Genomic DNA, 12985 nt, shown 5'->3' with positions numbered 1-12985 from the left:
ACTATCAATTTGAGTTCGGCTAGCTTCTTTCTAGCGGTGTACAGTTCCATCATCTGATTGATTTCCGACGTTTCGCGAGCCATTGAGCGAATGTTCTGCTCAATCGGTTCTTGCCTCGACATGTTCATAACGCTTTGCTGCGAACTTCCAGAAGGTTCCAATAACGGCGCCATTTGCAATTTCTCACGGTCTTCGATCAGCGTTAGCATGCGGTTTGCAAGCTTCGGTGTGCTCGGGGAATCCTGCTCCTCATCTTGACCCTGGATCTCTGTGTCCTCGGCGTCCTCGATGTTAGCCTCCAGATTCCTTGCACGGTTTAACGCAGCACGGAGTTGGTAAATTGTTGCATCAGCCCCGAACATGATGCCCTTCTCGGAAAGGAGCTCCAGCAGCTCGTCTTTGGACATCTTAACAACCTCACTGTATGATAACATTGCGCAACATTTGGGCAAACCCCACACCTGATTTGTAAACTTATCAGTTTTTATTTAAAGTTTTTAAATTTGGTTGCGCTTTTTTGCTCTTCTTGATCGGCGTCGCTTATTTGTAGTGTGCCCGTTCATTATTATTTACAATATCTCTTAAAACTAAATCGATTAATACTAGATTGCACTAAATATACTAAATAACATTATGCACTGGAATTACACAGCTTACACTTTCGTCAATTCTAAATGGAAATCTAGCTGCTTCCCTCCCTCTCTCTTTCTCAATAATAATGTAGCTTCAGATGATAATGATATTTGCAACTTATTCGCAGACTTTTTTCAATCCACATATACGAAATGCAATAATGTCATTAATAAAGATTATCTATACCCACTACCTCATTTTAACTCTATCTTCAAACCAGTGATTGATGTATCTGATGTTCTTCAGAGTCTTAATACTCTCAAGCTCTCATTTTCACCGGGTCCTGATAGAATACCAAGTTGTATACTTAGGAATTGTTCATCTTATCTTGCTCTTCCCTTAACATTGATATTTAATCTGTCCCTAAGTCAATGTAGATTTCCATTCATATGGAAGGAATCCTTTATTATCCCATTGTTTAAAAAAGGGAACAAGTCCGATATCTCAAACTATCGCGGTATTGCTAAACTCAGTTCTATTCCTAAACTTTTTGAAAAAATTATTACCTGTCAGTTGCAGCACCATTGCAGGTCTATTATTTCACCTTGTCAGCGTGGCTTCACTAGATGTCGCTCTACTTCTACAAACCTACTTGAATTTACGTCTTTAATTACTAGAGGTTTTCTGACACATCATCAAACTGATGTGATTTATACCGATTTCTCTAAAGCTTTTGATTCAGTGAACCATAGGATTCTTATTTATAAATTGTCCCTTTTAGGTTTTCCACCCAACCTACTAGAGTGGATACTTTCCTACCTTTCTAATAGAACTCAAATGGTCTGTTTTAATAATAAAATTTCCAAAATAAGTAATGTTACTTCTGGAGTGCCACAGGGTAGCCACCTGGGACCTTTACTTTTTGGCTTAATGATTAATGATCTACCTTATGTCATAAAATCGTCAACTGTTTTGATGTATGCAGATGATGTCAAGCTATGTTTGTCCATGTGTTTACCTAATTCATATAATGACCTTCAATTAGATCTTAATTGTTTGTATACGTGGTGCATGATTAACATGTTGAATTTGAACTATTCTAAATGTAACTTTATGACCTTTTATCGTTGTAATCCATCTCTGTATTCTTATTCTATCGGAAATAACGCCCTTGAACGTATTTTTTCTGTTCAGGATCTTGGCGTTCTATTTGATCATAAACTTAGTTTTAAAGACCATATATCTACTATAACTAACAAAGCCAGAAGTCTCCTGGCATTTATGAAGCGCTGCTCAAGGGAGTTTGATGATCCATACACAACAAAGCTTTTGTTTGTTTCTCTTGTTCGTCCGTCAATGGAATATTGCTCGTGTATATGGTCACCTCAAATTAGCTGTTACCAAAATATGTTAGAGTCCGTTCAAATACAATTCCTTTTATTTGCTTTGAGAGTTTTAAACTGGGACACAGGAAGTCGATTGCCCTCTTATCATGTGAGACTTACCAACCCTGAACCATCTTAGAAAGTGTCATGGGGTTATGTTTTTGCACAAATTAATTAATGGTGATGTCGACTCTCCCTTCCTTCTTAGTTCCCTCAACTGGAATGTACCCTGTAGAACAGTTCGTCGTTTTCGTGCGTTGTCCCTGCCACTTTGTAGATCCAATTATGCCCTTCATGATCTTTTTCGGGTTTTTTATTTATTGTTGAACGTTGATGCACTAAGAGCAGTACAAACAAGTGACACCAAGCACGTGCTTGTTACGCGCTGGCCCATTTTTATTTCGGGCAAATACGGTTCGCGAGGAAGGTACATAGAACAAATAAAGACAGGTCAAAACATAGATCAACAAGATTAAAGCAAATGAGCTAAGATTTTAGTTTTTAGTACAGGGATAGAAGTTGAGGAACAAATTAAATGATACAGGTTGTTATAATTATTAGAAAGAACGCGAAAGGGCTCATGCTGACTAAAATTAGATGAACATCGTGGCAAGTTAATAGGATGGTAGTTTCGCATTAGTCTAACAGGAACATTGAAACTTAGGCGGCTTACCAAATCTACAGAATCAATATCGCCTCTGATAAGATTATTCATAAAAATAGTACCAAGCATAATTCTACGGCTTACTAGAGTAGGCAAATTAATTAATAGCAATCTACTCGAGTTCTTACTCGAGGCAACCTGACGTTTTGATCCCAGTTCAAACCACGTAAGGCAAAAAGAAGAAATTGTTTCTGTACGGACTCTATACGGTCAATGTGCACTTGATACTGAGGACTCCAAACGGAAGAACAGTATTCTAAATTAGGTCGGACAAGTGAGGTAAATAATAATTTGGTAGTGTATGGATCATCAAATTCTTTAGACCAACGCTTTATAAACCCAAGAACACTCATAGCTTTATTTACAGTAGAGGTTATGTGGGAGTCAAATTTAAGTTTAGGATCTAGGAGAACACCTAAATCGTTTACTGAGTATATTCGGTCCAAGGACATGTTCTGAAGAGAGTAACTCATGAACGTTGGCGTACCCCTATAAAAAGTCATAACGTTGCATTTAAGATAGTTTAAATTCAAAAGGTTGTACTGACACCATTCCTGGAATCTATTTAAGTCTGACTGCAAGCAGAAACCAGATTCAATGTTATTATATGAAAAACAAAGCTTAACATCATCAGCATACATTAGTACACGAGAGTGATTTACGATAGAAGGAAGATCATTTATAAACAGAGTAAACAGCAAAGGGCCTAAATGACTGCCCTGAGGCACTCCAGATGTCACGTTGATCATCTTGGAAACAGCGTTTTTGAATAAATCCCTCTGAGATCTACCATTCAAATAACTTGAAATCCAAGTTAACAGATTATTCGGAAACCCAAGCAGATCTAATTTGAATAAAAGAAGAGAGTGGTTAACAGAGGCAAAGGCTTTACTAAAATCTGTATATATAACGTCCGTCTGTAATTTTTTGTTAAATCCATCTAGTACATAAGATGTCAATTCGAGAAGGTTAGTGGTGGTCGATCTACGCTTAACAAAACCATGTTGACACGGCGATATTAAAGAGGAGCACAAATGTTGCAACTGAGAGGTAATAATGCGTTCAAATGTTTTAGGAATTGCAGACAATTTGGAGATTCCTCTATAGTTCTGAGCATTAACCTTCGCACCCTTTTTGTGGAGTGGAATAATAAAAGAATCTTTCCAGATAGTAGGAAAAACAGATGATGAGATAGACAAATTAAAAAGTTTAAGAATGGGTTTACAAATAGTTCGGGCACAAAACTTAAGAACACACCCAGGGAGTCCATCTGGCCCCGGAGAATAGGTTGGCGTTATAGTTTCTAAATCCCTTAAGAGAGAACTCTCGGTGATTACAGGAGAAAAAATACAATTTGCCCTGTTTAAGTGATTAGGGTAGCTAGAATTAGACCATGAAACAGAACTATAAGTAGATTGGAAGAATTCAGCAAATAAATCTGCAATTTCGGGATCCGTAGATGCCTCAATAGAGTTTAATCGTACGGATGATGGCAATGCTGAAGACTTTCGCTTAGCATTGACAAAGTTATAAAATTTCCTCGGATCCTTTGAAAATTCAAATTTACATTGGTTCAAATACATGGAATAGCAATGAGTGTTAAGTACATTAAAATTAGTACGAGCCACCACATATCTTGAAAAATCGGATGGCCTACCCGACTTTTTGTACTTTTTATAGAAGTTTGTTTTTAGGTTTCTAAGTCTTTGCAACTGATTGGTAAACCAAGGTGGCCTGTCTAACTTAGGAGGAAAACTGTCAGGAACACATTCACTGAAAAAAGAGTTTAGGACACTATAAAATAGTTCCGTAGCACTTTCAATATCCAATTATATAAATTTGTCCAGTTAAATTGTGAAATCAAGTTGTTGAGTTTACTAAAGTCACATTTACGAAAGCATCTACATTTATTTGGAGAAAGTGAAGGAGAGAGGGTATCAACGCTGGGAAGACAAATTGTAAGTTCTAATGTGGGATGATACTGGTCTTCAGGCACAACTAGTGGGTCAATTCTAGATACAGTGACTTCAGACGGATCTAAAACAAATACTAGATCTAATTGTCTGTTTAGTGAATTACGTATAAAGCTAACTTGCTGTAATGATAATTCTAACAGACCGGCAACGAAGTCATGGTCAGATAAAGGGGTAGAGACAAGTGAGTCAGTGGAAAGGGACCAAGAAATGTCAGGGAGATTGAAATCACCCAAAACAATTAAAAGATCCCTTTCGGAAATATGAGATAAAACAGTTTTTATTGCAGACGAATGTTGCTCATAAATTGTTAAGTCGGATCCAGGTGGAATATAAGAACAAGTTACATAAATAGAAAAAGGTTTCAAAGAAACTTTAACACCAACGAATTCTATGTCATTGGGATTAAGAAAGTATATTCTCTCCGATGATAAAGTAGAGGTAACGGCAACCAGCACCCCACCCCCCCTACGAGGAGAGCGATCAGTTCTATACGTATTAAAATTTTTAGACAGAACTTCGGAGTCTGATATCTCCGGTTTCAGCCAAGTCTCAGTAAAGGCCAGAATGTCTTCAGAAAAGGCAGAGGAGTCAGCATAAAGCTTAGGTAGTTTCATATTGAGTCCCCTAACATTTTGATAGGCCAAAAATAAGCTGCTCAGTTTTTTGGCGCAGGTACAGTCGTGGAAGGCCTATTATTAGTTCTCCGTCTGTTTGGAACAAATTCTTTAATGACCAATTCATCATTAAGCCAAAAACTTTTAGAATTTAGTACATTAAATACTTCCGGAGGAGCAGATATTTTAAATGAAGATATCATACGAACATATGGAAATTTAAACTTCTCCACTGTGATGTTTTGAGATGGGAATTCCTGTTGTATAAATTCCAAAACATCTGCAGATGTGGTTTCAGGTGTTAAACGAGACACAAATAATTGCTTCCTATATGGAACAACCGAGAGGCTCTTTCTTCCACCATTTGCAATCTGAACATCGTTCGTCTGATTACCAAGACTAGGGACTCCTATAGAGCTAACTTCACCAGTAGGCACAGAAAGCTGCATAGGGTTTGACCCCTTAGTCTGACTAGCAGAAACAGGGACTCCTCCAGAGCTTTTGGTACCTATGGGTACTGCTGTCAGAGAAACTTTAGGTCCCCCAGACCCAGTAGATGCCGACATAGCTGCCGTTACCGATCGGGTACAAATATTTGGAGCTAAGTTGGGATTTGGAACTGATGCCTTTACGGGAGCAGATTTTGAAAGAGCGGTCTTTTTGCGTTTAGGTGACCCTACTGACATTTTTTTATTATCAAGGTCCGCCTTAAACTCATTAAAATCAGCAACTACGCTCATAAGCTTATCAAAAAGTTTCATAAAACGATCATTGGTCAGCGCAACATAGCCATCCAAATCACGGTCTATTTCAACGCAAGAGGCACAAGTCCACGAAAAACCAACACGCAGATCAATAAAATCTTTTACTCTGCCAACAAGTCCAGTACATTTTGGATGAATGACTGTATTGCAGAGACGACAATAAATAAAAACATCATTAGGTGACGATCCAAACCACAATCTATCTTGGAACAAAAAAGAGCCATTTTTACGTATTTAAATTTAAGAAAAAAAGTTGTTTATAAAACCAAAGTATCAAAAGAATTATAAATACCTCACTTAATTTGACACTGGGATCAAACAATAAAAATGTAGACACACAAAAACACAAAAGTATAAGAGCGCGAAGAGACTGCGAAAGCGAGAGAGCGCGACAGAGTGGCTGTCGACTGAGCGTGGCTTGCGAAACACAAACAAAATATACACGACAACAGTTGCGACGACAAGAAACGGGAGAGAGATTACAAGAGAGAGAGATTACAGATTATGGGAAACAACAACAAAAGCTATTGAAACAAATGCACCGCAGCTTACAGAAGTTACAATAACAAAATGCACAGGTTAAAAACAGAGTTAGGTTTTGTTAAAATTGCTACAATAAAATAGACAATTAAACGATTAGACGATTTAAAACACAAGCACGGCTGGTTATGTTGGACTAAGACACAAATCAAGGCACCAGTAACACAGATATTAATGACAAATTGACAAAAATCACAGAGCACAAGATAAACACAACCGGTCACAAGCGACGCTAAATCGAAATTCTTTTGTGACGACTATAATGCACTGTGTCACGTCTTACTGTTTGATAGCCCTAATGCAACTAATTATGATAAACTTATGTATTTTCTATCTTCCAATAATTTGCAAATTTCTATGTTACTAGCCATTCTATTTGAGCATGTATTTTAAACTGTCTATTGTTATGTCGTCTATTTCATGTCCGCGATTTCGTTTTCTTGCCCAAATCGGTTTAGGGCTCCGCCCGTAACAAGCATTGCTTGGTGTCGTAAGGGCCACTTGTTTGTACTGACCATAGTGCATCAACGTCCAAGAATATAAAAAAAAGCACTTTGTCAAAGCTTATAACAGAGAAATTGAAAAAAAAGAATATTGTAAAAAAAATTAATGGAATTTTGGAGCAGTTTGGGGTCGTCTATTGTACCAATTTATACTTATTGTAAAATGATTAAAATAAGAAATGGTACATGTGGTATTTTGTTAGTATGCGGTCACACTCAACGTCTTGGTTATATCCATATGCCAGAGAGTATGAAAACGGAATCTTTAATCTGAAGTCCCAATTCTCTATCTTTGATAGTTTCCGAGATATCCGTGTTCATATTTGCGATATTTTGAAGTTTGTGGGCGTTAAAGGGGGCGTGGTATGGTATTTGCTGGTATGCCTTGGGATCGTGAACAGCACATTTTAAAACCACTTTGTCAAAATTTATAACAGAGAAATTGCAAAAAAAAAGAATATTGTAAAAAAATTAATGGAATTTTGGAGCAGTTTGGGGTCGTCTATTGTACCAATTTATACTTATTGTAAAATGATTAAAATAAGAAATGGTACATGTGGTATTTTGCTAGTATTCGGTTACACTTAATGTCTTGGTTATATCCATATGCCAGAGAGTATGAAAATTGTGGGCGCTATAGGTTTAGGCGGCTTGTGGGCGTGGCATATTCTCGTAACAATCTTGCGGTGCGTACAGGGCTACGGAATCTAAATCTGAAATCCCAATTCTCTGTCTTTGATAGTTTTCAAGATATCCGCGTTCATATTTGCGATTTTTTGAAATTTGTGGGCGTTAAAGGGGGCGTGGCAAACTTTTATTTTGGGTCCATCGAAAGGTATTGATGAGAACAATACATTTCAGTTAAAATGTATATTCTACCATCGAAACTGTTGGAGCCACCGTTTTGGGCGCCTTGTGTGCGTTAGAGTGGGCGTAGCCCCCTGCTGAAACAAACTTGCGCTGCGCAAGAAGCTCAGGAATCTGCATGCCAAAACCCAATACCCTAGCTCTTATAGTTTCCGAGATCACAGCGTTCATCCGTCGGACAGACTGTCAGACGGACATGTCTAGATTGACTCGGCTAGTGATCCTGATCAAGAATATATGTACTTTGTGGGGCAAAACAGATTCCTTCCACCCTTTTACATACTTTCCGACGAATCTAGTATATAAAAAAATATAAAAGGGCTTGCAGGTATTTGTGGGTATGCCTTGGGATCGTGAAAAGCACATTTTAAAACCACTATGTCAAAATTTATAACAGAGAAATTGCAAAATAAGAATGTTGTACAACAAATTAATGGAATTTTGGAGCAATTTGGGGTCGTCTGTTGTACCATTTATACTTATTGTAAAATGATTAAAATAAGAAATGGTACATGTGGTATTTTGTTAGTATGCGGTCACACTTAGGGTCTTGGTTATATCCATATGCCAGAGAGTATGAAAATTGTGGGCGCTACAGGCTTAGGCGGCTTGTGGGCGTGGCATATTTGCGAAACAAACTTGCGCTGCGTACAAGGCTACGGAATCTTTAATCTGAAGTACCGATTCTCTATCTTTGATAAATTCCGAGATATCCGCGTGAATACCTGCGATTTTTGAAACTTGTGGGCGATTTTTAGGCGTTAGAGTGGGTGTGGCATATTCGCGTAACAAACTTGCGGTGCGTACAAGGCTACGGAATCTAAATCTGAAATCCCAATTCTCTGTCTTTGATAGTTTTCGAGATATGCGCGTTCATATTTGCGATTTTTTAAAGTTTGTGGGCGTTAAAGGGGGCGTGGCAAACTTATTTTTGGGTACTTCGGGTATTGATGAGAACAATACATTTCAATTAAAATGTTTATTCTTCCATCTTATTCCCTGCTAAAACAAACTTGCGCTGCGCAAGAAGCTCAAGAATCTGCATGCCAAATCCCAATATCCTAGCTCGTACAGTTTCCGAAATTGCAGAGTCCATCCGACGGACAGGCAGACGGACATTGCTAGATCGACTTGGCTGGTGATCCTGATTAAGAATATATATACTTTATGCGTTCGAAACAGATTCCTTCTACCTGTTACATACTTTCCGACGAATCTAGTATACCCTTTTACTCTGCGAGTAACGGGTATAAAAGGGCTTGCAGGTATTTGCTGGTATGCCTTGTGATCGTGAAAAGCACATTTTAAAACCACTTTGTCAAAATGTATAACAGAGAAATTGCAAAAAAAGAATATTGTTAAATAAATTAATGGACATTTGGAGCAGTTTGGGGTCGTCTATTGTACCAATTTATACTTATTGTAAAATGGTTAAAATAAGAAATGGTACATGTGGTATTTTGTCAGTATGCGGTCACACTCAACGTCTTGGTTATATCAATATGCCAGAGAGTATGAAAATTGTGGGCGCTACAGGCCTAGGCGGCTTGTGGGCGTGGCATATTTGCGAAACAAACTTGCGCTGCGTACAGGGCTACGGAATCTTTAATCTGAAGTCCCAATTCTCTATCTTTGATAGTTTCCGAGATATCCGCGTTCATACCTGCGATTTTTTAAACTAGTGGGAGATTTGTAGGCGATAGAGTGGGTGTGGCATATTCGCGTAACAAACTTGCGGTGCGTACAGGGCAACGGAATCTAAATCTGAAATCCCAATTCTCTGTCTTTAATAGTTTCCAAGATATCTGCGTTCATAGTTGCGATTGTTTTTAAGTTTGTGGGCGTTTAGGGGGGCGTGCCAAAATTTTATTTTGGATCCATCGAAAGGTTTTGATGAGAACAATACATTTCAGTTAAAATGTTTATTCTACCATCGAAACTGTTTTGGGCGGCTTGTGTGCGTTAGAGTGGGCGTGGCACCCTGCTGAAACAAACTTGCGCTGCGCAAGAAGCTCAGGAATCTGCATGCAAAATCCCAATACCCTAGCTGTTATAGTTTCCGAGATCACAGCGTTCATTCGACGGAAGACAGACAGGCAGACGGACATGGCTAGATTGACTCGGCTAGTGATCCTGATCAAGAATATATATACTTTGTAAGTGCGCGTGTACCAGTAATGTATCTGGGTTTCGGATAGCCTGGACCAGCACCTATGGTTGCTTAGCAACAATGTTTTTGCGGATGCTTAGCAACATGTCTCTTAAGAACATCTGGGAGAAACAAGGCAACATGCTGCGCTCCTAGTAGGTCCGGAAAAACTGTGGCTGTGTGGGTTGCTAGGAGAGACTGATCGAGAATAAGGAGAAAAAGATTTTCGCGCCTCTCTGTGGGCAAACGGCGGAGTGGTGGAATCGCGGTTTGGTGGCGTTTGCAGGGGGTATAAAAGGCGGTCCGCTGGCGTCAGCCGCTCATAGCAAGTGAGACTCTAAGTGCAATTTCAAGTGGGTGAAAGTGAAAAAGTTGTGGTTTTTCAAATGCTAATTTGCACCTTTTGCAGCTTAGACATTTCGAACTTAATCCCGTGAGGAGTGATTCAAGCCCCTTGCAACAGCAGTGGCTCAAAGGGTGAGTTAGGCATTTCCTCCCAGTTTGGGTTTAACTTTGACTTTGTGGCGCAGCGGCAAGCGACAGCGACGCGGAAGAGCGATCTTGGAGCACCACGACGAGTATTGCCAAAGAGGGTAGCTCTACCACGGCGGCGAGCCTGGATTGTGGCAACCACACCCAAGAGTTGGCGCAAGCAAACCACGGCCACCTTCTAAGCGCCAATCAACAAAGAGAATTGCACAGGCGCATTTGTTTGTTTAGCGCAAGCGTTTTTTTTGGATCAGCCGCCAGCGGCAAGGCCGTATCGAGGTTTTCCCTCAAACGCGGCGTTCCACAGGGCAGCACACTGTGCTTTTCCTTAATGTGATGAAAACACTGAAATCCACCAATTAATATTCCTGACCACCTGAAGAAGGTCAACATGATTAGTTAAATGCACTTTATTTTTATTGTCATTATTTTTATTTAAACCTGAGTCCAATAACTCCAAGAAACACAAAAGAACAGTCGGTCATATAGACGAACAAAACGAACAACAAAGATTATGCGCGAGGTTTGTTAGGAGGGCGATATTTTCCAATATATTCACAGGTGCGGCAACCTCTTTGGAAGCGCTTTCATCGGAGGATGCGGCACAACTTTACGTGAGTTAAACTTTTATTTAATTTAAACACCTAAACGCGAACGGCGAAATATTCGCAAAAAAAAACCCCGCAGGGCAAACTAGAGCGCACCGTCGCAAAGAAACGCGAGAAGTAAATGAAAAGAAGATAAGAACGTAGTCGCCCGCTAGCATCCCTCCCTTTCCCCCTTACCACCACTTGGGCGCACAAGCAGCGGCGTCAGAGCTCGCTAGCAGTCGCGCATGCGCGCCTGGTATCGCATCCCGGCCATTGCCGAGGGATTTTTATGTTTGTAGTTTTGGTTCTATCAGATCCACAAATGCTTTTGTTGTTTTGATTTAATTTGCTTTGATATATTCTGCGTGTAGTTTCTTTTGGCAGCGCTGACTGCAGTCGCTGCGCGACAAATTTACGATTTGCGAATGCAATCCAGGGCTCAATTAAAGCTTTAAAATATTGTTTAATTAAATGTTATTTTATTTGTATTTTTTTTTATTTAACGTCCCGTTTATGTTTTAAGATTTATTTGTTCATCTATGCTAATGTTTATATGTTTAATGTTTCACTTTACAGTTAGGCAATAAATTATAATGATTTTCTAAGAGATTTTGTAGTTGAACTCGGGCTGGGGCAGCACCGGTAGGAATGTGGAAGGGGCCGTGGGAAGAGGTCTCCCCAGGATGTAACGGCTATAGGTAGGGTGGGCATTGACCACAACAACATCAGTGGTCATGTTTGAATGTGTGTGTGCATATGAGGTGTCAGTTCGTAGTTTGTTCATCTATGCTAATGTTTATATGTTTAATGTTTCACTTTACAGTTAGGCAATAAATTATAATGATTTTCTAAGAGATTTTGTAGTTGAACTCGGGCTGGGGCAGCACCGGTAGGAATGTGGAAGGGGCCGTGGGAAGAGGTCTCCCCAGGATGTAACGGCTATAGGTAGGGTGGGCATTGACCACAACAACATCAGTGGTCATGTTTGAATGTGTGTGTGCATATGAGGTGTCAGTTCGTAGTTTCGTTATCTCCGGTTGTAGTTGTGTCTTACAGTGCATGTCTATGTGTATCTGTGGGGCATATTTTGTCGCAGCACGCTAATTTTAAGATAGGCTGACAACATTAAGGCATTTTTCGGTGCAACACTATACCATCCCCTCAAGCCGACGAGCGCAGCCGAAACATAAGAGCGTGCGTTGCATCGAAAGTTTTTCCAGCTGCCATTGTAAACGTTGTTCATTACAGATGTATAGTTGTTAGTTTATTTTTGGCGCCCAACGTTAAGGCCTTATTTATTAATTAACTTAAGAAACTTAAGAAAGAACAGTTGGTAATTTTGTTAGTGAGTCTCGTCTCACTAACAAAATTACGAACTGTTCTTTCTTCAACCATTTCTTTTTCAAGAGTGATTAAAGACCTATTGGAATTCAGTACATGAAATTCTCGAATTTTGTACTTGACCATAAGCATCTTTAGGTCCAATATTTAAATTGCCTGGAATTTCTGTCGAAAACTCCCGAGCTTTTCACAGTACCTAGCAAATTCAACTGCAAGATATGATTCGTGAAATTTGATCCTATGTTCCAGAACTGGGATTAACCACTTAAATCGGGTAGAGTGCAATGTTTGACGGAAACAGTATCTGTGATAGATGACTGGCCTCAAGCACACAGCTTTACTTGACTAAATTTTCCCCTCGTGAATTTGTCACACACATTCAAGACACACATTTTTCCGGTAGCTAAGCTAGGCTACGAGTTCAACTTTATGTTTTTGATTGTCGGTTTTAAAAGTTTTTGTGAGATTTCTTATGTTTTATGTTAATTCATCAAATTTAAATCTATTTACCCATTAATTACAATACTATT

At 39.2% G+C, this 12985-nt stretch overlaps 1 long non-coding RNA gene across 1 annotated transcript in view; it reads right to left on the bottom strand.

Moving 5' to 3' along the window:
* LOC139354217 (uncharacterized) overlaps window positions 1–7222 on the bottom strand; it is a 72423-nt gene extending 65201 nt beyond the window's left edge. The window contains exon 1 of the long non-coding RNA XR_011605358.1: window positions 7163–7222. This is a non-coding gene — a long non-coding RNA (uncharacterized lncRNA). The remainder of the gene's footprint in view (window positions 1–7162) is intronic.
* Window positions 7223–12985: the final 5763 nt, after the last annotated feature.

Source organism: Drosophila suzukii, assembly GCF_043229965.1.
Source record: "Drosophila suzukii chromosome 2 unlocalized genomic scaffold, CBGP_Dsuzu_IsoJpt1.0 scf_2c, whole genome shotgun sequence".
NCBI lineage: Eukaryota > Metazoa > Arthropoda > Insecta > Diptera > Drosophilidae > Drosophila > Drosophila suzukii.
The sequence above is the reverse complement of the archived record's forward strand: the minus strand, read 5'-3'. Positions and strand labels throughout refer to the sequence as shown.